At 39.9% G+C, this 26,246-nt stretch overlaps 1 protein-coding gene across 2 annotated transcripts in view; it reads right to left on the bottom strand.

Moving 5' to 3' along the window:
* Positions 1–23,822, bottom strand: part of sema4c (sema domain, immunoglobulin domain (Ig), transmembrane domain (TM) and short cytoplasmic domain, (semaphorin) 4C) — a 71,294-nt gene extending 47,472 nt beyond the window's left edge. Inside the window, exons 1-2 of one of the 2 annotated variants that reach the window (XM_058374833.1) lie at positions 23,446–23,822; positions 1–11 (exon numbers count right to left, since the gene is read on the bottom strand). The exon at positions 1–11 is cut by the window's left edge and continues 44 nt beyond it. The gene's annotated coding sequence lies outside the window, so the exon portion shown is untranslated. The remainder of the gene's footprint in view (positions 12–23,445) is intronic. The other variant, XM_058374834.1, reaches the window with a different exon arrangement.
* Positions 23,823–26,246: the final 2,424 nt, after the last annotated feature.

Raw genomic sequence — 26,246 nt, forward strand, 5'->3', positions numbered from 1 at the left:
ATTGTGGGGACCTGAGGGAAACAAACACATCCACATTCATGAGCATGATTTCTCGCTGAAGCTAAATCACATGCTGCTACGCGTACAGCAAATATTCATCCCAAACAAACTGAACAAAAAATCTTGTGAGGGAAAATAAACAAACATTTTGTTTCAAATAAAGATAAGAAAAGTCACACTTTTTCAGGTTGTTCAGTCATTATGTGGACCGGAACAAAAAAGACATTTCTGTGACCTTAAATCTTAATGGGATTTATAAAGTTTAAACCAAATACTAAACCCAAACCTCAATGAACAAAGAAAAGAAGAAGAAGAAGGAGAAAAAAAGAAAAATCAGACTTCTTAATTTTTTTTATTTGTGGGGACCTGAAAAGATTAAAAACACACAAACTTGTGGTACTTATGTTACATCAAACCGTTTAATTTGTGTATTTATTTATCCTGCTATGCTAATTGTATAAAAGATGCTAATCTTAACAGTGACCTCAGCGACCAGGAGGAATATGTCAACAAACAAAACAAACAAACAAAAAAGATGCTAATAATATGTCTCATGGGTTTTTCTGTCATTGTGAGGACCTGAACCTTTAAAAACTACAATTAACTTTTATTTATGATTTTAAAATAAATTTTAAAAAATATATTTAAATATATAATAATATATAATAATAAACATAAAAAGTTTTACTATCATTGTAAAGACCTGGACAAATAGTGTTTTAATTAAATGAATTAAATAGTCAGTTATATATATTTTTTACTAAAAAACATACATCACTTAAAACTTTTTTACTCAGGACAATTAAAATATATATTTATATATAATTTATATTTTTTACATAACATTACAAACATTATATATATATATATATATATATATATATATATATATATATATATATATATATATATATATATATATATATATATATATATATATATAATTATTAATCATATATTGTTTTGCCTCTTTTTAGTAAGCATGAAAGTCACACTTTTTCAGGTTTTGCTATCATTGTGAGGACCTGTACATAACAATTTACATGATTTAAATCTTTTACTTCATACAATAAAAAAGTACAAGCAGCTAGCGCTCAAACCAAATTTCTCAATTTTATGCAAATTTCTATTTGTTTGTGATGCCTGAAAGTCTTTTAACTTTTAGTTCCTATTTTCAGTAAACCGGGATGTTCCTACTTCCTGTAAACATCGCTGCAGATATGAAACAACCCTAAAAAAGTGAATATAAAGCTAGCAAGCTAATTAAAAAATGACACAATTATTGATCACGGATGACGAGTCAGGATTAAACCGCTGCTGTATTAGCGATAATAATCTAGAAATTGATTTTAAAAAATGAATAATTCTAGCTAATGATTTTCAGGATGACATCAGCGATCGGCGGTGGTGCGAGAGCAAACGCCGGGGTTTTGTGCGCTGGTGAATATTTATGAGGAAATGAATATGTGCAAAAAAGCCATGTGTGGCATTTAAAAAGCACACTTTAACAGATAATTCCCAGCGCGGAGACGCTATTAAAGCTGTGAATAAATTCACACCGATCTGCCAGCCTTCTGACCTGTGAAGAAACACTCGCATACACGCGCCGCGGCGGAATTAAAGAGGCCTTCCTTTACATGTCCGAATCGACCGCGACGCCTCCATAATACCGATGACTCGTTAGCAGCCGCTGCTTATGCTAATCAGATTCCGAGGCAGTTTTCTGTTTCCTTGTTGCTGAACTGATGCTTTTAGTTCTTCTGTTATTTGGGCTCATAAAATTTGGATTACTGGGTTTTTTTTTTTTTAGAATTTTACTACTATCCATAAATGTTAGAATTTTTGTCTTTGGATATAAAATATTTTTAGATTTAAATCATGACTATAGCAACTGTCAAGTCTTGAATATGTTAATTATCCAGCAGGCTGCTCGATTAGCTAGCTAGCTAGACATTGGTATCATGGGTTGACTCCAAACACCTTTCACTGACTGAAAATAATTCGTAAACTCTCTTCGGTTGGCTGTCCCAAAAAGTTTTAAACGACTCCTGGGCATCTTAGCTGGCGTTCGGTTCGGATGCTGAAAATGCATTGTATGCTGATGCAAATTTCAATTCTTAAGGAGAAAATTCATAAAAGAAGGCGAGGTTCCACTGTATTTTCTCTTCTACAAACGCAATGTATTAAAACAAACGCTTGACATCATCACACTCTCTGTAAAATATTCGACTAGGAAGATTAGGAAAAAATTTGCAACCATTTGCTTTTTCTTTCTGGAAATCGAGTTGGAAATCTCGGAGGTTTTTAGCGGTAAGCATGGGATGAAAGGAAAGCTTATCCCATGGAGGAGTACCAGAGCTTTTCACGTTCGCTTCCATTGATTTTGCTCAGGTATAAAAGCCTGGGCTCCGAGCGCTGCGTGCCAATTCGGGCCTGAGAAAGCCTCGGTGGGTGTCTGAAGTGAAAAAGCATTGACCGAGCCCTTTATCATTGTGTCCAGAGAACAGAGGCATCGCGGGTCACTGAGGGAAAAGCGTGGGTGTGTGTCGCCTTTGTGAGCGGAAGCACTTCTGCTCCTGACTTCTGACCTTCGGAGTGCGGACAATTATGCATGAGGTCACGACCTCCGAGAGAGTCTGCTGTTAGTGCCGACCTTTGATTTTTAGCCTTCAGTAAAAAAGAAAAGGTTGAGAAAATAAAATGTGTGTGGCAAAAAAAACCAAAAAACTAAATTGCGGAATTATTACATACAGTAACATAAAATCGTCATGAGTCACTTTATTACACTACATTAAAAACTACATGCAGATTTTTATCAACTGTAAACATTATTTTAAACCAATTTATATCTTTTTAACATAATCTATAAGCTGATTTTTAATATGAAACTTTAATATGATGCTAAGAAAAACTTTCTTTTCGTTTATAGGCCACAGCTAGCATAACAATTCAACTCATTTTACTAATATTTGCCTAAAAGTTTTTATGTTTTTTGTGTATATAAATATATACACAATATGTATATATTTGTATTGTTATAAATTAAACAGTGTGATTTTATTGTGTCGAATTTTAATTTGTATTAACTATTATAAAAAATAATAATAAACTGGATAAATAATTAACAATAAGAAACTAATAAGCAATAGTTTTAATATATTTCCTGATATATTTAACATATTTAAAAAATAAACAAAACAAAACAAGAATTTTCTGATTGGTGTATAATTTATCGCATTTTTTCCCCTCAATTCTACCGCATTTTAATAAGCTGAATTTTTTTGCTAATAATATTTCTGACATTATTTCTAGCTAACAACATTTCAAGCTAAAGCTTCGACGTATTTTTTCATCATTTTTATCAGCTTTTGTTTGTTGATTTTTTTGTTTATTTTTGATTTCCTGACACATCCCAATAAGAATTTTTATTTCGATTTATTTTGGGTTATTGGTATTAAATGCTACAGAACTGAACTCTAGCAGCTACAGTGCTAAAATGGAAGCAATAAAATTACCGTGTTGGTCAGTTTAAACAAAAAACAAACAAAACAAACTGAGATTTGGCAAAAATTCATCGAATGTATTTCTGAAAAATAACCAAATGTGGTGAAATGCTGCTTCTTGTCGGGCGTAGCTGCCTTGTTAGCAGGGAGTTTGGCTCAGAGAATGCTGGAGGCTACTCACTCAATAACGAGGCCACTGTGTGTGTGTGTGTGTGTGTTGGGCAAAGAAGCTATGAAATGCCCAACACCTGGCGCTGCAGTTGGTGAAGCAGCAGTAGCCTGCCAAGAAGGCTAGTCTGTACGCATCTTCTTTAACACACCCTCTTAAGCAGTGTGTAAGTGTGTGTGTGTGTGTGTGTGTGTGTGTGTATGTGTGTGTGTGTGTGTGGGAGGTGTTATGAGATGACAGTCCAGATTTAAACACGTCCACAATTATTGTTATTGAAAATAGTGTTAATATGGGTCTACTCATTTGGCAAGCTAGTGTGTGTGTGTGTGTGTGTTACTGGCTCTGGGCATCTCTTTGTGCACTGAGTCCTTGTGAACTCATGAAGAGGGTGTGTGACACAAGGGACGCCAGACAGGGATCGAGCTTGTCTTTGAACATGTGTGTGTGTGTGTGTGTGTGTGTGTGTGTGTAGCCCAGGCTTTTGAGTGAGTTGTTTCAGAGTAAACCCCACGGCTATGTGTGTGCGTGTGTGTGTGTGTGTGTGTATGATGAGTATGAATATTTTACTCATCATTGACAACAAAGCAATCACAATCCTCTCTCTCTCTCTCTGTCTCTCTCTCTCACACACACACACACACACACACACACACACAAAGGCAAACATGAATCACACAAGCCTTTCCAAATCCCCTCGCTCTGTCGTTCTCTCCTTTTTCTCAATCTAAAATTAACTCCAAAATTATTGGCACCCTTTATGAAAATGTCCAAAAAAATGATTTTATTAAATAAACATCACACACATGATCATTTAAATTTTCCACAAACAAATAGAGAAAATATTTCTACTTTTTTTTTTAATGATAATAAACACTGTAAACATTATGTGGCAAAAGTATTGGTCCTATAGGCATACTGTACAATAGCAGTAGTAGAAATTAAGTGTTAAAAGTTTACAGAGATTTGTGTATATTATTATTATTATTATTATTATTATTATTATTATTATTATTTTAATTGATTAATATCAGCCCTAACAACATGAAGGAGTAAAAATGTCATTAATCCTTTATAAGCACCTCTAATCTTGGTGGACGTTACAGGAACGAATCTCAACACTATTATTCTCTTCACCATTATATGGCGTGCCAGTACTTTTTAATTTTTATGATACTTGTAAAGGGAAAATATCTATCTATCTATCTATCTATCTATCTATCTATCTATCTATCTATCTATCTATCTATCTATCTATCTATCACTCAGTCTGTCTCTTTCTCTCTCTTTCTCATGCTCTCTCTCTCTCTCTCTCTCTCTCTCTCACACACACACTCACTCTGACCCCACTAACCCTCTAAGCTTTATACAGCATATATTATTTCTATGAAGGGTACCAATACTTATGAAATTAACTCTATCCAACACACACACACACACATACACACACACACACTCTTTCATGCACTCTAAAACAAACCCACGCCCTCTTGTCATCACTTTCCCACACACATCAAAACACATCCACGCAACCCCATACACACACACACACACAGGCCCAGTGGTGAGGTAAGGCTCTGATGAACTCATGTGTTTACGTGTTGCATCCCACTGGATGGAACTCAGCTGAGACGTTGCTCTCCAAACCACTACGTCACCTTACACACACACACACTCACTCACTCACTCACTCACTCACTCACTCACACACACACAGGGACATAGAGAATCCGAGAGGACACCTGCTACTGTGTGTGAGAGCCAGACCGTGACAAAGTGCAGACATGAGAGAGAGAGGGAGAGAGAGAGAGAGAGAAATAATGAGAGTAAAGTGAATTATGAAAATGCCCTGGAAAGTAGGTGTGTGTGTGTGTGTGTGTGTATGTGTGTGTGCTAGCGTGAGATGAGGTCATCCTTATTAATAACAACAATAACATCAGGCAAGCCAGCTCAGCAAGCTGTGTGACCCGCTTTCCACCAGTGTGTGTGTGTGTGTGTGTGTGTGTAGGGGTTTATAAGGACACCGTGTCCCTGTTTCCTTGTGCACGGCTGATCAATGATGTAAAGACAAGGTACGAGGACAGAGGTACAAGTTCGACGAAACGTGTGTGTGTGTGTGTGTGAAGGAAAACCGATGTACTGTGTAATATAAATAGTTCTCACTATAACACACAATTAGCCAGGTTAGTTAGCACACGAAATGTAACATTGGGTCATAACATTGGTAACTTAACAGGGGACTAGTTAGTTTAGCTAACATTTGGATTAAGTAGTAATTAGCCAAATGCTAGGTTTAGGTAAACTGTTTTTATTATATAATTAAAAGCAGTAGGCAGGTTTGCTAGCCAGTTAGCTAGTGCTAGTTACACTGTTTTTATGTGATAAATAAAAGCAGCCAAAGAGTCTGCTCGCTAGGGCGCTAATGTTAGTTAGCTATCCAACTAGCAAGCTAGAAGTAGCTACATTTGCTAGCAAGGTAACAGAACATAGTGTTGTGAGGATGTGAGGAAATTTGTGATCGACTAACAGTGGGATGATTGCCAGTTGGTACGAAGACTGCAGGCTTTCCCATGGTGTACACACACACACACACACACACACACACACACGTCACGGTCGATATTCACTACCATTAAACTGGATGTAACGTTTTCAAAATAACAATAACACACACATCTGTTATCCCAGTGGCTCCCAACACCCTGCACAGCTGTGTGTGTGTTTCCTGTTCTGATTCATATCAGTTTATTCAGTTGATCTGGGTGTGTCATCACACACACACACACACAGTGCAGAACCTACATCAATAAGATTACTCTTACTGATATATTATACAGTACATTTGTGTTGCTAGATTCAAATGGTGAAGCTCAAGAGAACACTGTTGCTAGGCAACAAGACAAAATGGCTGCCAGAACCTTAACTTGGAAGCAAGTTAAGTTTGCTAGCTAGCCTGTAGTAGTTAAGACTTTTTTTCTGACTGTGGAAGTGAGCCAGATGTCATTTCTATCAACGTTTGACTGACAAAAGACTGGAATGTGATTTAAAGTCAATAGAATTAGACTTAGCATCAAGCGCTAACCGATTTCAGTGTTCCTCCACTGATTCTGAGCTAGCACAAACATTCCACCGCCTACAAACGGATGCCCGCTAAACTCTGACTGAAAATTAGTCTAATGCTTAAGCTAGCCGTAATAAACCTGTTATAAATCTTTTATATGAACAATGTACTCACACAGTGAAGGTGGAAACGATATAAAAGCATCATTCATACCAACATTTACCTCAGATTTGTCCATATGAAAGTCCGTATGACTATAATTATCATTTAATTACACTTAGCATCAAGCGCTAACTGAGTTTCCGCCATACTGAGAAAAGTTAGCAGTAATGATCTATCTATCTATCTGTCTATCTATCTATCTATCTATCTATCTATCTATCTATCTATCTATCTATCTACCTTTATTTCACTCTCTCGGTCTCATGCTTTCTCTCTCGCTCTCTCTCTCTCTCTCTCTGTCTCACACACACACACTTTAACTCTGACCCCGCTAACCCTCTAAGCAGAAAAGACAGAAAAGATAGAAGAGCTGAGCTGTTTTTTTCCCTCTTCTTTTCACTCCATCGTTCTCTGCTAATGTGTTTAGCAGCTCTCTCCACCACTATATTTCCAGACAGTCCGGAGTCTCTCACAACTCTCTCTCCATCCGAAACCGAAAAGGAGGTGAGAAAGAAGAAGGGATAAGTAAACTGAGGTGATGAGAAATGAGGGATACAAAAGAAATATAAGTTAAGTATAAAGGAGAGAGAGAGAGAGAGAGAGAGAGAGAGAGAGAACATAGATAGATAGATAGATAGATAGATAGATAGATAGATAGATAGATAGATAGATAGATAGAGAGAGAGAGAGAGAGAGAGAGAGAGAAAGAGTGTGTGTGTGTGAGATCGGGTATAAGCTTTCTAAATTGACAAAGATGACCTGTGTAGGATCAGTGATAATCCCAACACACGCACACACACACACACACACACAGCTATTGTCATTCCTCAATGTAAGGTGCATCCTGTTAGAACAAAAGAAAACAAAAGAAACACACACTCACTCACACACACACACACACACACACACACACACACACTCACACACACACACACACTATTTTATTGGTACAGATATTAATAAAATAAGAGCTCCCTCAGGTATAGGGGTGGGGGATGACACACACACACACACACATCCATTAGCGCTCCTCCGCTCTGTCTCTTTCTATGCTAATGTGATTTATTGATTTTCTTCTCTCAGTTTGTCGCTCTGAAAACAGCAGCTTTCGGGTTTTTTACAGTGAGAGCGATCTGAGGACGGCGTTAACAGCCACTTTACTGCGGCTTGCTACTAAAACAAAACAAGTGATGCTAACATAAACACTAAACATCAACGATCTGACCGCTTTCTGGTCATTTTTATTAGATTTACAACTTTTTCTGAGTAGATTTGATAACATATTAGCGCAAACAGAAGCCACTTTGTTGACAAATACACAAGAAAAGCTAAGCAGCTAAATCTGTCTCCGATTCTCCGCCTTAGCGCCGAGCTCGATCATAAAAAAACTTTTTCAGCAACATTTGCATAATTATATCTATGGAGGATGTCATGAAGTCATGAAGACTGAGGTAAAAGAGTTAGCTAGCTAGTTAACACACACTATACGGAGCTAGCTGGTCTACATGATGTGTACGCTGAACACTCTTAAAACAGAAAACAATTATATACAAAATAAACTACTCACGCACAGTCTAGCTAGCTACGCTACATTCTTAATGATGATTTAAGGACTAATGGATAAAGATGGAATCAAATATTGTTCCATCTGCTTCACTTACCACTGCTAGCAAACATTGCTAGAAAAATGTACATTTTTTGCTGATTCATATTTGCAATTCTGACTAGCAAATGTTAGCAAACTAGCTAGCAAACTGGAACAAATTTATATCAAGATATTTATATAGATAGGTATATAATAATACAAAGAAATAGTCACCAGCATGCTAGCAAGCTACGTTACATCCTTAATAATGATTTGATAACTAGCAAAGAAAGATTACAACCAAATCTATTTCTTCTGCTTCAACTACCATTGATAACAGGGTCGCTAGCAAACTGGAGAGTTGTGGCCAGTTCTGCGATGATGACTAGCAAATGTTAGCAGACTAGCCAGCAGACTGGAACAAATTTATATAGGAAATAATACAACGACATACTCAGCAGCATACTAGCTAGCTATGCTGCATCCTTGATGATGATTTGATAACTAGCAAAGAAAGATTAGCCACATTACAACCAAGTATCTTTACTTCTGCTTCACTTGCCACTGCTAGCAAACATTAGCAAGGTTGCAAAGTGACTAGCAAATGTTAAAAGACTAGCTAGCAAACTGGAGAAATACTCACCAGCATGCTAGCCTTGCTGATGATTTAAAAACTAGCAAAGAAAGATTAGCCACGTTAAAACCCCCTTCTGAGGAAAAAAAATTAGAAATCTCTCAAATTGCGCCTCATGCTAAGAAGCTAATCAGTGAAATGAGTTGTCAGGAGCTTTAAGAATTTAAAGGGACGCTTTAGGAAAAGTTTCCAAGTTAATTTTTTTTTATTTTGTTTACGTTTTTAAAGCTGTTAGCGTTTAACAGTAAGGTTTAGCGCTAATAAAGCAGGAGCAGAGCGTGTAAGTCTCCACGGCGTGTTTATCTACTCCATCCACGTGTGCTGCTCTAAATCAAGAACATCTGTGGGGGAACTGCACACACACACACACACACACACACAGAGTCAGGGGTTGAGTGTCGGCCGAGCTGCCGTGGCTCTGCTCGATCATAATAAAGAGGTTTTCATAACATGGAGGATTTTTTCCCCCCTTTCTGCTCTGAGTGTCTCTTTCTTTCCTAAAGCAACTCGGATTTAATGGGCACAAAAACTGCAGCTCCTAGATAAACTGTTCCATATGGACACTGCCAACGTGGAGAGAGAGAGAGAGAGAGAGAGAGAGTGAGAGAGAGAGAGAGAGAGACTGTTCATGCAACACTTGTAGAGAGACGACTCTATTATGCAGAAAGAAGGGAGGAGAGAAGAAGAAGATGAAGAAGAGAGAGAGAGAGAGACTGATGCCATGTTTTGATCACTGGTGGTTTATCCTGGATTACAGCTCCAAAGTTTAAACATCTCTCTCTCTCTTTCTCTCTGTACTATTCTCGTCCTTCATCTTGTTTTCTTTTATTCATCCTTCTTCCTTCTCGTTTTTTCTCTCTGTTCTTTTCTTAGCCTCTACCTCTTATTCTGTAATTCTTCTCCCTCTACCCTTTCTTTCCAACCTCCATCGCTCTCTCTCCCTCTCTGTACCTCTCTCATCCATCCCTTGTTCCGTTCCCTTTATGTCTCTATTTATTCCTCTTGCCGTCTATTTCTCTCTGTCCTTCTCTACCTTTTTATCGCATCCTTCTTCCCTACCTTCTCTTCTTCATCTCTCTCTCTTATCCCTTCATTTTTTCTGCTCCCTCTTCTGTCTTTCACTCTCTCTCATCCAATTTATTTTCATCTCTCCATCCAATTTCTCTCTCTCTCTTTTTTTCAACACACCACCTCTCCCTTTTTCCTCCACATCCCTTTCTTTTTCTCTCCCTCATTCTGTCTTCCTCTCATCTGTTTTTCCCATCACGTCTCTCTCTCTCGTTTAATTCCTCTCCCTCTCCTTCCTTGTCTCTCTCTCATCCCGTATTTCTTCCTCTCCTCCCCACCCTCCCTCTCTTCCTGTCTTTCCGTCTCTTTTTTTATCCTCCTCTCTCCCTCTCTCACTCGTTCCTTCTCTCTCCTTACGTCTCTCTAGCTTTTTCTGTTTGTGTTTTTTTTTCTCTGCATGTCTCCATTTCTGACAATTTTTTGTTCCCTCCTTTATTCTTTCCCTGTCACACATTGTTTTTCTGACACTTTTTGCCTTTACTCCCTTTTTGGCTGCTTCCAGAAACACACACACACACACACACACACGCACACACATACGCACACGCACACACACACAAGAGAAAGTCCTGTATGTCTACACTTTTCTCTCTGTATTTTTCCTTCACCCTACTGTGACAGTGTGTGAGTGACTCTGCAGGAGGTGTACAGGTCAAAGGTCTCTCTCTCTCTCTCTCTCTCTCTCTCACTCACTCACTCACTCACTCACTCACTCTCTCTCTCTCTCTCTCTCTCTCTCTCTCTCTCTCTCTCTCTCTCTCTCTCTCTCTCTCTCACACACACACACACACACACACACACACACACACACACACACACACACACACTCTTACATGTAACAGTCCTGCCAGTGTGTCTCCCTGCTGTTCCTGCAGCTGGAAGATCAGCTAAAGCAACAGGAAACGCCCGAGGATAGGACAAAGCTCCTCCCACTTGTGGTCCATAATTGTGGGTGGAGTTTTTACTTTGGGGGTGGGGAGGCAGTTTATGGACAGGACGAAGGGCATTAGTGTATTCTCGAAAGACCTGCCCCCTTCCCCCTTTCCACCATCCCCCCCTTTCCTTACTTTCTTCCTCCTTTAAGTGTCCTGAAGGATATGCACTTTTAGGGTGTGTGTTTTTGGCACTGCTGTGTGTGTGTGTGTTTGTGTGTGTGTGTGTGTGTGTGTGCTTCCAACCTTTCCTCCCGTTAGCCGCATAGCCACATGGGAAGCCGTTCTTTAAAAGAACACAACAATACCAAAAAAGGCGGTCATTAAAACAAACCGTGGACTCAGGGGGAAAAACGGATAAGCCCCTCCCATCTTTTTAAAAACACACACACACACACACACACAGCCCCAAAAACACACACTTGTGGAAAGTCCGAGCGGTTTTCTCCCACTACATGACTACACACTCTTCTTGACCTCAGAGAAATCAGTGGGATGGAGAACAATAAAGTTAAACAAGCTCCAGCTCCAGAGGCGTTGGAAACCGCGGCTGAAAATAGTGGATATTCCACTATCTGGCAACCCTCGTCCACAGAAACTGCCCTGGTCACTTCCGGGATGTCATGGCCGCTCCGTGGGAATTTTTTTTAGTGTTTGTTTCTTTATTTTTTTATGGAACCAGAGTACATGACCTGCTGCATGCCCTGCCTCTCTCCACTTCCTGTGTTCCTCCTGAATATCTGCCGCGGTTACACTCGCGCTAAACACCACTAGCATCTGTCTCACACGAGCACTGTTCACGACAAAAATCATTAAATTTTCCAGTAACGTTTGTATAATTATTTATGGATGAGGTGAAGTCATGGAGATTGAGGAAAAAAAGTTAGCTAGCTAGTTAACACACACTATACTGACTGTCCATATGCTACATACGCTGAATATTCTTAAAAAAGAAAATAAGTATACACAAAATAAACTACTCACACGCAGTTTAGCTAGCTACGCTACATCCTTAATGATGATTTAAGGACTAGCGGATAAAGATAGAACAAAATAGCTTCTGCTTCATTTGCTGCTGCTAGCAAACTGTAAATGTTTTGCTGATTTATATTTGCAATTACGTGTCAACTGAAGTGATTAGCAAATGTTAGCAGACTAGCTAGCAAACTGGAACAACAATAAAACAAAGGAATACTCGTTACATCCTTGCTGATGATTTAAAAACTAGCAAAGAAAGATTAGTCACGTTACAACAAATCTTTTGCTTCTACTTCAACTACCATGCCTAGCAAGGTCACTAGCAAACTGGAGAGTTGATGCCAATTCTGTGATGATGACTAGCAAATGTTAACACACTAGCTAGCAAACAGAAAAGATTAGCCAAAGAAATATATATACAGTTGATTTGACCACTAGCAAAGAAAGATTAGCCACATTACAACCAAATCTTTTGTTCTGCTTTAACTACCACTGCTAGCAAGGTCGCTAGCGAACGCCGATTCTGTGGTGATGACGACAAGCAAATTTTAGCAGACTAGCTAGCGAACTGAAAAGATTATCCAAAGAACTTTATATACAAACGAGAGGTTTGGGGTACAAAAGTTGTTCTGTTTACTAGCACCACCTAGAAGCTAGAAGCTAAATGCTAGCCAATGCATACGTTACAGTGATTAGTGGATTGTTTCTGCACAGCTAATCTCGGCATTTCCCCACGCTTATCTGTGATGCATTTTGATTTGAAAAGAAAGCCAGAGGATCTCTGGCAGGGCCGGAGCGCTAATTTGGCACGAAGCAACTCAACAAGATGAAAATCAAAGGTCTCTGTGGATTTCACTCATTTTCTCTCTTCCTCAATCCATGAGGATTAAATCTACAAAGCTGGAGGGACTTTGTGAAAAACCTGAGACAAACAGAGCGAGAGAGAGAGAGAGAGAGAGAGAGAAGGAAAGAAAGAACTTTTCAGTCTTAAAGCCTTTTCTTGTGTGTGAGTTTGTCATTTTCTGTTCCACTGAACTCTTTGAAAGCAGTGATATGATACGATATGATACGATATCACCAGCATAAAGAAATAAATACTGTCACACAAATGCTACATTCCGTGGAAATGAAAATGCTCAACAAGTTTCCACAAGAAATTCTGTGTGTTGAAATTTCTTCCCATGAACTGAACTGTTTTATTAGTCACTGATGAACATTTCTGAGGTAAATATCGATGTTTTGAACACTTTCACTCTCACTTTTTCTTCACTCTGTCTGGAGAAAAGCCTCGCTAAGTTAACTGTTAGCTAAGAGCTAGCTCACATTTACTATATTGACCTGCTCTGCAGATGGTCCAGGAAGCTGGTTGTCATGGGAGATGTTTTAAACATACAGCTAAACATAAAGCTAACTAAAGTTGTTGCCTTTACTACTGTCTTTTATGCCACTTTTAGCTAGACAGCTTTATGTTTACCTCACATTAACGATGGGCTGCTATTGGTGTTTTTCTTAGCTAAACATAAGCATGACATAGCAAACAGTGACATGAGATACGGTACTACATATAGCAAGATTGTAGATTAGATAATAAACAGTGCTATCTTGTAGATTAGATACCAAATATAGCTAGCTCGAAGACAGGAAACTAAATATAGCTAGACTGAAGAAAACAGAACTAAATATAGAAAAGGCTAAATATAGCTAGCATTACAGTGAGGGGTTGCTACTGAAGTGTATTAGCTAACTGTGAAGCTAACTAGCTAGAAAAGGTGAAATCTATCTAGCTTGAAGACTAAAAAAGACCTAGCTTTAAGATAAATATAGCTTTTTAAAAAGTGCTAGATAAACAAACAAAATAAATAAACAGCTAGCCTCATGATACGATATAAAATATAGCTATCGTTAAAGTGAAAGATGTAGCTACAACTGTACAAGTTACACAGCCCGAATTAGCTTGCTAGGGGTTATTAAAAAGACTTAAGAGTGAAAGGATGAAGATGAGGACGATGAAGAGACCAGGCAGCTGGAGAAAACAAGCGTCTCTCTGTAATAAACCGGTAAACCTGCATGGTCAGACTTCACCAGAAGGTTTAATGCGGTCCAGCTTTCTACCTGCAGACGCGAAGAGAACTTCCAAACAGATCTAATCAAAAAGACGACCCTAATTCAACAAAACGAGCTCTGCGTGTACACACGAGTAAACAAAATCTCACACACACTAGTATATATACAAACACATACAAACCACATGCACTTCTTTGGAGAGAAATGCTTATTAGCACAGCCTCGGGCTGACAGAGCAGATGGCTGATTAAAGCAGACTCACACACTGCCAACGTTTTAGCCCCGGAATTCATCATCAATAAGCAAGGGCCGACGCAAACACACACACAAACACACACACACACAAACGGCTCCACACGCAAGCCAACACACAGCGAGATCGGTCCGCCGAGTCGGTAATCCGAACCTCAGCATGGCGCTCAACATCAAACGCTAGCGGTCGATACCAAGAACTGATATTTCCATGTAGCTCTCCTGTCAATCAATTCTGAAGGTCAAGTCAAGTGGACTTTATCGTCTTCTCGGTTAGAAACCCGAGCTGGAGACGGCTGGACGTTTATATTAAGTCTGTTTTTGTGTGAGGGTAGACAAAGGATTCCATATTGATAACAAGATTCAAAACTTTTCGTGTATCAAATCCAGTGGGGCTTTTTTTTATGTCTCCCCAGTATACTCTCCCCCTGTATACTCACCCCAGTATACTTTCTGCAGTATACAAACTCCAGTATACTCTCCCCCAGTATACTCTCCTCAGTATACTGGCCCAATTATACTCTCCCCAGTATACTCACCAAATTATACTCTCCCCAGTATACTCACACTAATATACTCACCACCAGTATATTCACCCCAGTATACTCTCCCCAGCATACTCTCCTTCAGTATACACTCCCAAGTATACTCACCTCCAGTATACTCTCCCCCTGTATACTCACCCCAGTATACTCTCCTTCAGTATACACTCCCAAGTATACTCTCCCAAAGTATACTCACTCCAGCATACTCACCCCAAGTATACTCACCCCAGTATACTCTCCCCAGTATACTTTTCACATTTTTGATTCACTTACTGCAGTTGATTCAGCCGTCCTGCAATCGATTCAGAGTCAATTTCACTTTTTCTGAAAGCATTAAATTTCCTGCACTTGATTCAGACTCACTTTTCTTCTGCAGTAGACTTGATTCATTTGATTCAGATTCAAATCACTGTCTTGGTGCAAGAGACTGGATGCAGTCGAATAATTTTTCACTGCAGTACACATTCTTCAGTCGGTCCAGAAACGATTCAGAATCAAATCATTTTTTGACTGCAGCAGTCTTCCATAAGTCGTTAAGTTAAGAGTTGATTCCGAGTCAAATCCCTTTATTAGTGCAGTAGATTCAGAGTCGAATCATTGTCTCAACAACAACAGAGACGTATCTAGACACTCAAAGCAAGACAAATGTTTTGTGACCAAACCCGAGTGTGACCGCTGTGTTCTCTAAGACAGAAAGCACTAGGGTTCTGTTCAAATGGACCAAACACTGAGTGTAAAAGCCTGAAAGCATGCGGTCAGCAAATACTGAATCTGCCCTGAGTATCGCTAAGTCCTGACATTAGCTAGATTTCAATGCTCTAATTATATGCGTTTATCAGCTTGTGCTGAAAAAGCGGCGATTAAGAGGCTCTCGAGTGTGAGACGGACAGCTACGGGTCCTGTATCAGCAGACCGATAAGATACTGAAGAGCTCAGTGTGTGTGTGTGTGTGTGTGAGGCTTCACGTGTGTGCATGAGCTAATGGAAGTGACACTACTGTCACACTCTCACATATGTGTTGATGTGTCTGTTCACCTCTGGCTCACAGCTGTACACACACACACACACACACACACACTGGCGCCACATTCTGCCACATGTGCATATGCACCACTGGGGGAGGGTTAAATGAGCTCGGCCCTGCCTCTTGATCCCCACACACACACACACACACACACACACACACACATACACACACACACATACACACTATACCCTTTATTTACTTTTAAAACACTTCCCCCATCCCTTATCTAAACATCACACAGACTCCATACTCAGCTTCCCCTGATCCATCCACCCGCCCGCTGATGGACAGAAACCCTGAGACAAAGAAGAAAAAAAAGATGAGAGAGAGAAGTGATTTTTTTTATTAGTCGTAGTATTTTTTTATCTTTCATATTCCTGCTCTGTAAAAAGAAAAGGTTTGGTGATAAAAAAATAAACTTTTGTTAGTCATGATAAAAAAAAACGAACTGAACTGAAAGAAAGAAAGAAAGAAAGAAAGAAAGAAAGAAAGACATAGAAAAAGAGGGGACAGAGAGACAGATTAATATAAAGAGAAAGACAGGTACAAGCAGAGACTGAATGAAAGAAAGAGAAAGAGAGAGAGACAGAGAGAGAGAAATAGTGAGAGAGAGGGGGGATTGAGAGAGGACAGAGTGAGAGAGAGAGAGAGAGAGAGAGAGAGAGAGCGAGTTGGATGGCTGCCAGTGTGTGAGCGGAGTGAAGGTCAGCTTGTGCTGAGTGAGGACTTCAGCCTGCACCATGATATACCGCTGATCATCATCATCATCATCATCATCATCACTGTGTCTCTCAGCTCAGTGCTGCCTGATTATCTCACTCACACATCACAACGCTAACACTTTACCTCACAAACGCTAACACTTTACCTCACAAACGCTAACACTTTACCTCAGAAATTCTAAAACATTTTCTCACAAATGCTAACACATTTCCTCAAGAGCACTAACACTTTACCTCAGAAACACTAACACTTTACCTCAGAAACACTAACACTTTACCTCAGAAACGTTAACACTACCTCAGAAATGCTAACACTTTGTCTGAAACACTAACACTTTACCTCAGAAATGCTAACACTTTACCTCAGAAACGCTAACACTACCTCAGAAACACTAACACTTTACCTCAGAAACGCTAACACTTTACCTCAGAAACGCTAACACTACCTCAGAAACACTAACACTTTACCTCAGAAATGCTAACACTTTACATCAGAAACACTAACACTTTACCTCAGAAATGCTAACACTACCTCAGAAACACTAACACTTTACCTCAGAAACGCTAACACTTTACCTCAGAAACGCTAACACTACCTCAGAAACACTAACACTTTACCTCAGAAATGCTAACACTACCTCAGAAACACTAACACTTTACCTCAGAAATGCTAACACTTTACCTCAGAAACACTAACACTTTACCTCAGAAATTCTAACACATTTCCTGAGAAATTCTAACACATTTTCTCAAGAACGCTAACACTACCTCAGAAACACTAACACTTTACCTCAGAAATGCTAACACTTTACCTCAGAAACACTAACACTTTACCTCAGAAATTCTAACACATTTCCTGAGAAATTCTAACACATTTTCTCAAGAACGCTAACACTACCTCAGAAACGCTAACACTTTACCTCAGAAATGCTAACACTACCTCAGAAACACTAACACTTTACCTCAGAAACACTAACACTTTACCTCAGAAACGCTAACACTTTACCTCAGAAACGCTAACACTACCTCAGAAACGCTAACACTTTACCTCAGAAACACTAACACTTTACCTCAGAAACGCTAACACTTTACCTCAGAAACGCTAACACTACCTCAGAAACACTAACACTTTACCTCAGAAACGCTAACACTTTACCTCAGAAACGCTAACACTTTACCTCAGAAACGCTAACACTTTACCTCAGAAATGCTAACACTTTACCTCAGAAACGCTAACACTTTACCTCAGAAACGCTAACACTTTACCTCAGAAATGCTAACACTACCTCAGAAACACTAACACTTTACCTCAGAAATGCTAACACTTTACCTCAGAAATTCTAACACATTTCCTGAGAAATTCTAACACATTTTCTCAAGAACGCTAACACTACCTCAGAAACACTAACACTTTACCTCAGAAATGCTAACACTTTATCTCAGAAACACTAACACTTTACCTCAGAAATTCTAACACATTTCCTGAGAAATTCTAACACATTTTCTCAAGAACGCTAACACTACCTCAGAAACGCTAACACTTTACCTCAGAAATGCTAACACTACCTCAGAAACACTAACACTTTACCTCAGAAATTCTAACACATTTCCTGAGAAATTCTAACACATTTTCTCAAGAACGCTAACACTTGTTTCCTTAAAAAATCTAACATATCTTCTCAGCAGTGTTACCATGTTGCCTGAGGAATGCTAACACGTTTTCTCAGGAATGCTAACACATTTTCTCAGGAATGCTAACACGTTTTCTCAGGAATGCTAACACATTTTCTCAGGAATGCTAACACGTTTTCTCAGGAATGCTAACACATTTTCTCAGGAATGCTAACACATTTTCTCAGGAATGCTAACACGTTTTCTCAGGAATGCTAACACATTTTCTCAGGAATGCTAACACGTTTTCTCAGGAATGCTAACACATTTTCTCAGGAATGCTAACACATTTTCACAGGAATGCTAACACGTTTTCTCAGGAATGCTAACACGTTTTCTCAGGAATGCTAACACGTTTTCTCAGGAATGCTAACACGTTTTCTCAGGAATGCTAACACGTTTTCTCAGGAATGCTAACACATTTTCTCAGGAATGCTAACACATTTTCTCAGGAATGCTAACACATTTTCACAGGAATGCTAACACATTTTCACAGGAATGCTAACACATTTTCACAGGAATGCTAACACATTTTCACAGGAATGCTAACACATTTTCTCAGGAATGCTAACACATTTTCTCAGGAATGCTAACACGTTTTCTCAGGAATGCTAACACATTTTCACAGGAATGCTAACACATTTTCTCAGGAATGCTAACACATTTTCTCAGGAATGCTAACACATTTTCACAGGAATGCTAACACATTTTCTCAGGAATGCTAACACATTTTCACAGGAATGCTAACACATTTTCTCAGGAATGCTAACACATTTTCTCAGGAATGCTAACACATTTTCACAGGAATGCTAACACATTTTCTCAGGAATGCTAACACATTTTCTCAGGAATGCTAACACATTTTCACAGGAATGCTAACACGTTTCTTCCCCTGTCTAAAACAGAAATATATTGAGTTCATACAAATTCCATCAAAACAGCTTTTTCACCCAGCGCCTAAATCCTAAACTGATGTAAGATTAAGGTTAGCATTAGTAACACAGTAAGCACAGTAACATGTTACTGTGTATTAACATGCTAACATGTTTCCTCAGACATGCTAACATGCTTCTATCGTACCATAAACACAAAAAATCAAACTGCACTTGGCTAGGTTGATGCGCTAAAACACCTCTGTGTATTAACACACTTAAATATTTCCTCAGATATGCTAACGCACTAAAGATGCACTGTCACGTCAGGTGTGCTAACGCTTCATCAAAAACATGCTAACACCAACAGAGTGGAATCATATATGCTAATATTACGTAACATAAGGTTTGCTAATTAACAATTTTCTTTTAGAAAGCGCAAAAAACCACCAATAAAATCAAACCTGCACTAAAACACAAGTCACGCTAACATCTCCTGCATGCTGCACTGACTTTGGGTACATTAGCGCTCTGTCAGATATGCTAATACGCTAAATAACTAGCGAACCGTGACTCTGTGTGCAATTTTAACACGCTTCTGTTTCATGAAACTGTCAAAGAAAAATTCCAAACTGGATTCGAATACAGATGCTAACACTCTGCTTTACTACTCGAGGGAAGACACACACACACACAGAGAGAGAGAGAGAGAGAGAGAGAGATGGAGAGGAACAGATCTGTCGGAGGTAAAGAAGGAGCGAGGGAATGCAGTGCTCCGAGCGCAGGAAGAAAAGAAGAAAGCCTAATGAGGGATGAAGCTAGAAGTGTCGAGAGCGGCAGGCTAGCTGCAGGCGTGTTAGCGTAATGCAGCAGGGACGGCACAATGTAATCCCACACCATATGATGATGAGGAAACACACACACACACACACACACACACACAGAGGTGTTGCGTAACATGCAGCATCCGAACCACCGGCTGATTTCTATCCAGAACGTTACACACACACACACACACACACATACACACACCTGCAGGGTTAGTGAGCCGCTAACCGCTCATGACTTAGCGACTTAGCGTGAACAGTTGCTGAGTAACTTCTGAGCAGTTTTTCTTCCCCAAGAATCCCTCCCCCACACACACACGACACTAATCACAATGAGAACTAGGAGAGGAACATCTGTTCCAGCGCAGTAATTCAATAACTCGCTCGAACCAGCTTCTCACGCGCCGACGCACACCGGATGAATTAGCGATTAGCGATTGCCTTACAACATCACGGAAAACAAAACAGCGTGACGCTTTCACATTCGATTAGCGTGTTGTCTTTTAAAAACCTCGAGTGTGTGTCATTTTTTTTTTGAGGCACAGCAGCAGATGAAAGGTGAACGAACGGCGTGTACGTGACATTCTCGCGCAAGCTAGCATCGAGGAGAACGGCTAACAACGGCTAGCAACTAAAGTGCTAGCTTTTCTTAGCAATTCTTTTTGTGTAAATTTGTCCTAGCTGTGCCGACACGGAGTCTGAGGTAAAGCGTGAGGCTGGTGGTGAGGGAACGGATGTTTGTTGCTGCTAGCATGTGTTTTGTTTTCACGTCCCAGAGCGTTACATGTAACAATAAACGGATAAAAGGGGACAAATCTATCACTGTGTGTCTCTCTGTCTGTCTGTCTTTCTCTCTCTCTCTGTCTCTCTGTGTGTGTCTCCCTGTCTCTCTATTATCCCACCTTCTTAATTCATTTTTGCTTGGTTTTAGGTTGCCAGTGGCGTCAAAACCCCACCCCAAATCTTACTTTAATCCAAATGAAGGTCCAGCCTTATTCCAGAAAAAGAACTGGACCCAAATGAACCGGTCAGAAAGCTAAAGAAAGAGATAATTAACAGGTTTAATTTGACTCCAGCTCTGAGTTTGGATGTCTCTGGAGGGCGAGACTATAGATTCTGTCATTTTTAATTTCTGTTTGAAGATCCAGGCCAGGAAGCGGGAAACAGACAACCTTTCGATTTCCGGATTTCCTGGATAGCCGTGTCATATTTATCCTGTGTGGGTGAACCGTAGGCAGGATGCGAGTCCATTGTGGGACTACAATAAGAAGCTCAATCTGCTGGACTCTGAATGGGCGAGCTGAACATCTGGACTAGCAGGGGGTCGAGAGAGTAAGTGTGTGAAAGAGTGCGTGTGTGAGTGTGTGTGAGTGAGTGAGTGAGTCCCTGCTGAGCTGCGCCCTGCCAGCTGGATTTAAAGCTTTCACGCTGGACGACCTCATGGCCTTCACACACTCCCTTCTGACCGATCACAAGGATGCCGTTCGGGACGCAGCCGGATTTTGAAGCGTGAATCATAAATATTATGAACAATAGATTCTTCTTGACAATACGACTTTGGAGGCTGCGAAGAGGAAACACACCACCTTCCTTCCACTCTGTGTCTTCACACACACACACACACACACACACACAATTGATCCCTCTCACTTGTTTCTCCATAAACTTCTTCTTTTTCTTTTTCTTTTTTTACTACAAATGCCTTTATCAAGAACTTCTTAACAAGTGCTGAAGGTTGCCAGCAGCATTGAATATCCTCCTTAACAGGCACTAAGATGCTTTGTGTTCTTGAAGCTTTGTGGGAAAATACAAAGTGACATTTAATATATCGAAGCAGTAACTCAAACCCTTTCACATTATAACTTGCTGTAGGATTTTGGTTGCCAGTGATATCAAATATCACCATGGATCAGGTGTCATGAAATTACTTGGTTAAAGCACTTAGGCGTAAGAAAAAAAAATTGTTGACAAACTATGTTAGAAAAACAAAAACAACTGAATATATCTTTCTGTATGCTTTAGGTTGCCAGTGATATCAAATGTCACCCAGTATTTTAGCATCAAGCGATGAGAAATACAAACAATAACAACAACAACAACAACAACAAAAAAGTGTTAAGACATTTTAAACCAGTAATACAAAAAAAAATCACAGTATGGGTTGCCAGTCATATGAAAACAACATGCAAACATTTTCTGAAAGATTTCAGAAAGATTAACAAGCAAATGAATAACAAGCTTCATGTGGAAATTTCACGAAATAACATCTCAGAAACAACGTCTTGGCTTAGAAATAAAAATAATGTTAAAAAAAGGAGTGTTGCTCTATATTTAACCAGTGACCCGAAACCTACACAGGTTATGTTGCCAGTAATATGAAATCTAACCCTTAAGAGAACAAGCAAACATTTTCTCTTTCAGAAATATTAACAAAACTGTTAAACCTTTTGGTTGCCTCCATAAGGGGCGCCAGTTTTAGGCAGCCTGCAAAAATCATCTGTCAAGACTAATTATTTAAATAATTTAAAAATAAAAACATGGCTCATGTTACATGTAAGCATTGACAGAATCCTATATGAAAGCATTGACGGACTTTAGGTTGCCAGTGGTATGAAATATTTGCAAAAAAAAACAAAAAAACAAGAGTAGTAGTGAAAGCTATATGATTTACAACTATATGACTCCTTTTTATGCTTTATGTTTCCACTGAGATTTAAAAAAAAAGAATCTAGTTTTAAGCTACAGACAAACCATCAGGTTGCCAGATATATCAAACATCACCGTGTTAAAAAAATAAAAATAAAAATGAGCACAGTCACAGCTCTGAAGTACAGAAAAAAACACAAGCCTCAATCTCATTAGTGACAGAAACGCTCTAAACTCGTTTGGTTCGGGTTGCCAGTGCAACCAAAATAACTCATAAAATAATCCTAAACCTGCTTTCTAAAGCGGATAGAAATAAAATCTCAAATCAGAGCAATATGAATTCATCGGATTTATGCAGTAAAGTCTTATAAAGATGTGCAGCTCCATTCTAAACAACAACACAGAAATGAAATGCTTGCTTTTTATAGATATATATACTGTATAAAAAACAGTTTTGCATTTCCAAACGCACCAGAGAACGCAGGCACGCGCAACACTGGTTTTTAATTCTTTTCTTTCCTGGTGCGTTTTTGGATGCGCGCGAGTCCGCACTGCGATGTTCCCAACTTCAACTTAAAAAAATAAGAACAAATTGACCTCCTCAAATCCTAAAATGTCCACCAACATCTTCTTCACATGTTGCAGGATTGATCTCGCTCTTATGCGTTTATCCACAAAAAACAACAACAGCGCAAAAAGCATCAGGCTCGCGCAGGACGCAGAAACTCACCGTGTTGTCGCTCCGCCGCTCCGTTATCGCGAAGCCTCGTCCACACACACACACACACACACACAGATCCAGAAGCTGGAGTTTCCTCTCGCGAGCAGATCCGATCCGTAATCGTAGCGGTGCGCGTGCTCCGGTGGGTTTACTTCACTTACACGCTCGTTGTCCTCATCCTCGCGCGGAACGAACGCGTTAACCGAGCGCACTCCGAGCTCCGCAACAAACACCAACACGAAACAGCGGAGAGTCCGTTCACGTTCGCACCGACTGCCGTTTACTCTCTGCTCTCGTCTCTCCTCTCCGTGGCTCGCGCTCGCTCTGAGGGAGGGGATAGCGCGCGTACACACACGCGCACGCACACACACACACACAGAGACGAAGGGCACACGCGCACACTGATCCGAGAGCGCCCGCCCCGCAGCACCTCCTCTTCGCCTCAGCGCATTAAATCACCGAGTAAGAAACAAAGGCGCGCGCGGCGGCTCACCGGTGAAACGGAAACGCGTCTCCGCCCATAGTGGACCCCTGTGAACACCCCGAACACTACGTCATACCGGGGTGAAACCGGGGTTGGGGAGGTGCGCGAGCGTGACTTTTTTTTTTTAATTTTTAAATTTTATTTTTTACAGTTTAATGGGTCTTTATCGACACGACATGCAAGTTTTTATTTGGAAAAAGGGACAGTTCTGAGATTGTGTCTCTCTGTCTGTCTCTCTGTCTGTCTCTTTGTCTTTCTGTCTGTCTGTTTGTGTGTGTGTCTGTCTGTCTCTCTGTCTGTCTGTCTGTCTGTCTCTGTGTGTCTCTGTCTGTCTGTGTGTCACTCTGACTGTCTGTCTGTCTCTCTGTCTGTCTGTCTGTCTCTGTGTGTCTCTGTCTCTCTGTCTGTCTGTGTGTCACTCTGACTGTCTGTCTGTCTCTCTGTCTGTCTGTGTGTCACTCTGTCTGTCTGTCTTGTCCTGTCACCATTTACGTCTGTGTGTGTCTTTCTCCGCTCTCTCTCTCTCTCTCTCTCTCTCTCTCTCTCTCTCTCGCTCTCTCTCCTAGTATTAGAATTAGAACTATTAGAATCAGTATTAGATGATTAGATATTACCCATAATGCCCCACTCTGTAGCGCAGTACAAAAAGAGCTTTAGTTTGAAAATATAAGAAAAGCTTATAAAAGCAATAAAAGAAAAGCTTTTATTTTTTTCGGTCATCATATCACACAGTAACACAATCACAATAATAATAAACAGTTATTTATAGACTTTATATCACTTTGTGTCCAGTTTTTCTTTTCAGGTTTAATAAAGACATTTAAAGCAGCAATATGTAAAATAGGACACGTGTTTGTTTGTGGAAGGGATTCTGAATGAAACGGGATGAAAAGACTAAACCGTAATAAACGTGTTATAAGCAGTAGTGATGTGACAGAAAGTGGGAGGCTGAAGGAACAGACAGGATGCAGGATTTGGATGGGTTTTGAGCTCAGGAAGGAAACGTCCTCCTCCCTTCTGCAGATAATCTGGGCAGATTTTCGTGCGAGTGCGTGCAGGCGGATTACCGCGGCACGCTACGCCGATCTCTGAGCCGGCGATGCCTCGGCACTGCGTGTAATAAGTGTGATTAAACGAGCGAGGCATGTGCTAATGGGGAGATTACCGGACGCGATCGTTAAGGCGTTAAGGCATTGTCACTTAGACAAAAGGACAGATATCCTGAGATAAAGGCACTGCACCATTAACCTATTAACCGCCTGATCGAGAGGAACGCATGAAAATAAACTAAATAATAAACGTTGCCATGGTGACAATGCACGGTCATTACAGGAGCACTTTGGTGATTATTTATTTAAGTCTAGTTCACTTTTTTTTAATATATGTTTATATATTTTTTTCTTTTAGTCAGCTAACTTGCTCAGCTAATGTTAGCATAGCTAACTCTTAAGTTCTTACTCAGCAGCTAGAAACGGCGGTTTCCTTCACCAGCCTCTCGAAGTTTCTCGAAACTAATAAGAAAAAAATATGCAGTTTACAGGCTGAATTTATTTTTCACGTCTTATTTAACTTCCATCAGTTTGTTGTCTTTCTGTAGAAAAATGTAGACAATGTAGAAAGCTCTGATCTCTGAGTTCTCTGAGCAGATGAATATAAATGTCTTTCTGCATGCTGATTTTATTTCTCGGCATCCTGTGTGGGCTATAGACTGTCACTCAGCTGGAAGAAGAGTGTATTATTATTATTATTATTATTATTATTATTATGATAGTTGTGCAGTTTCAAATATTTATGCTGCATTCTGTGTGAAATGCTGTGCAATATATTTCACTCATTTATCATATGGCTAAATACACTCATTACTGGAGATGGAATAATGCGTGGTCTCTGTTTCTGTCTTAACGAGGGGCTGTGGCCATTGTGCATCAGTATAAGTTACTCTTTAATGGTGTCTGTGGGGCAGTCTTAATGAGGGAGGCGTGGTCTTGTGGGTCAGTTTAAGTAATGAAGTTCTAGTCTCTGTCAGTCTTAGTAAAGGAGGCGTGCTGTGTTTCTGTCTTAATGAGGGAGGCGTGGCTTTTGTGGGTCTCTCTTAATGAGGGATGTGTGGTCTCTGTGGGTCAGTCTTGGTAAAGGAGGTGTGGCTTTGTGTGTCAGTCTTAGTAAAGGGGGTGTGTTCTCTGTGGGTCAGTCTTGGTAAAGAAGGTGTGGCCTCTGTGTGTCAGATTTAGTGAAGAGGGTGTGGCCTCTGTTCATGTCCTAGAAAAGAAGGCATGACGTTTGTGCTTTAGTGTCGAAAGGCGTGGCCTCTCTGCATAAGTAAAGA

This window comes from Hemibagrus wyckioides, linkage group LG22 (assembly GCF_019097595.1).
Source record: "Hemibagrus wyckioides isolate EC202008001 linkage group LG22, SWU_Hwy_1.0, whole genome shotgun sequence".
In the NCBI taxonomy this organism is placed as follows: domain Eukaryota; kingdom Metazoa; phylum Chordata; class Actinopteri; order Siluriformes; family Bagridae; genus Hemibagrus; species Hemibagrus wyckioides.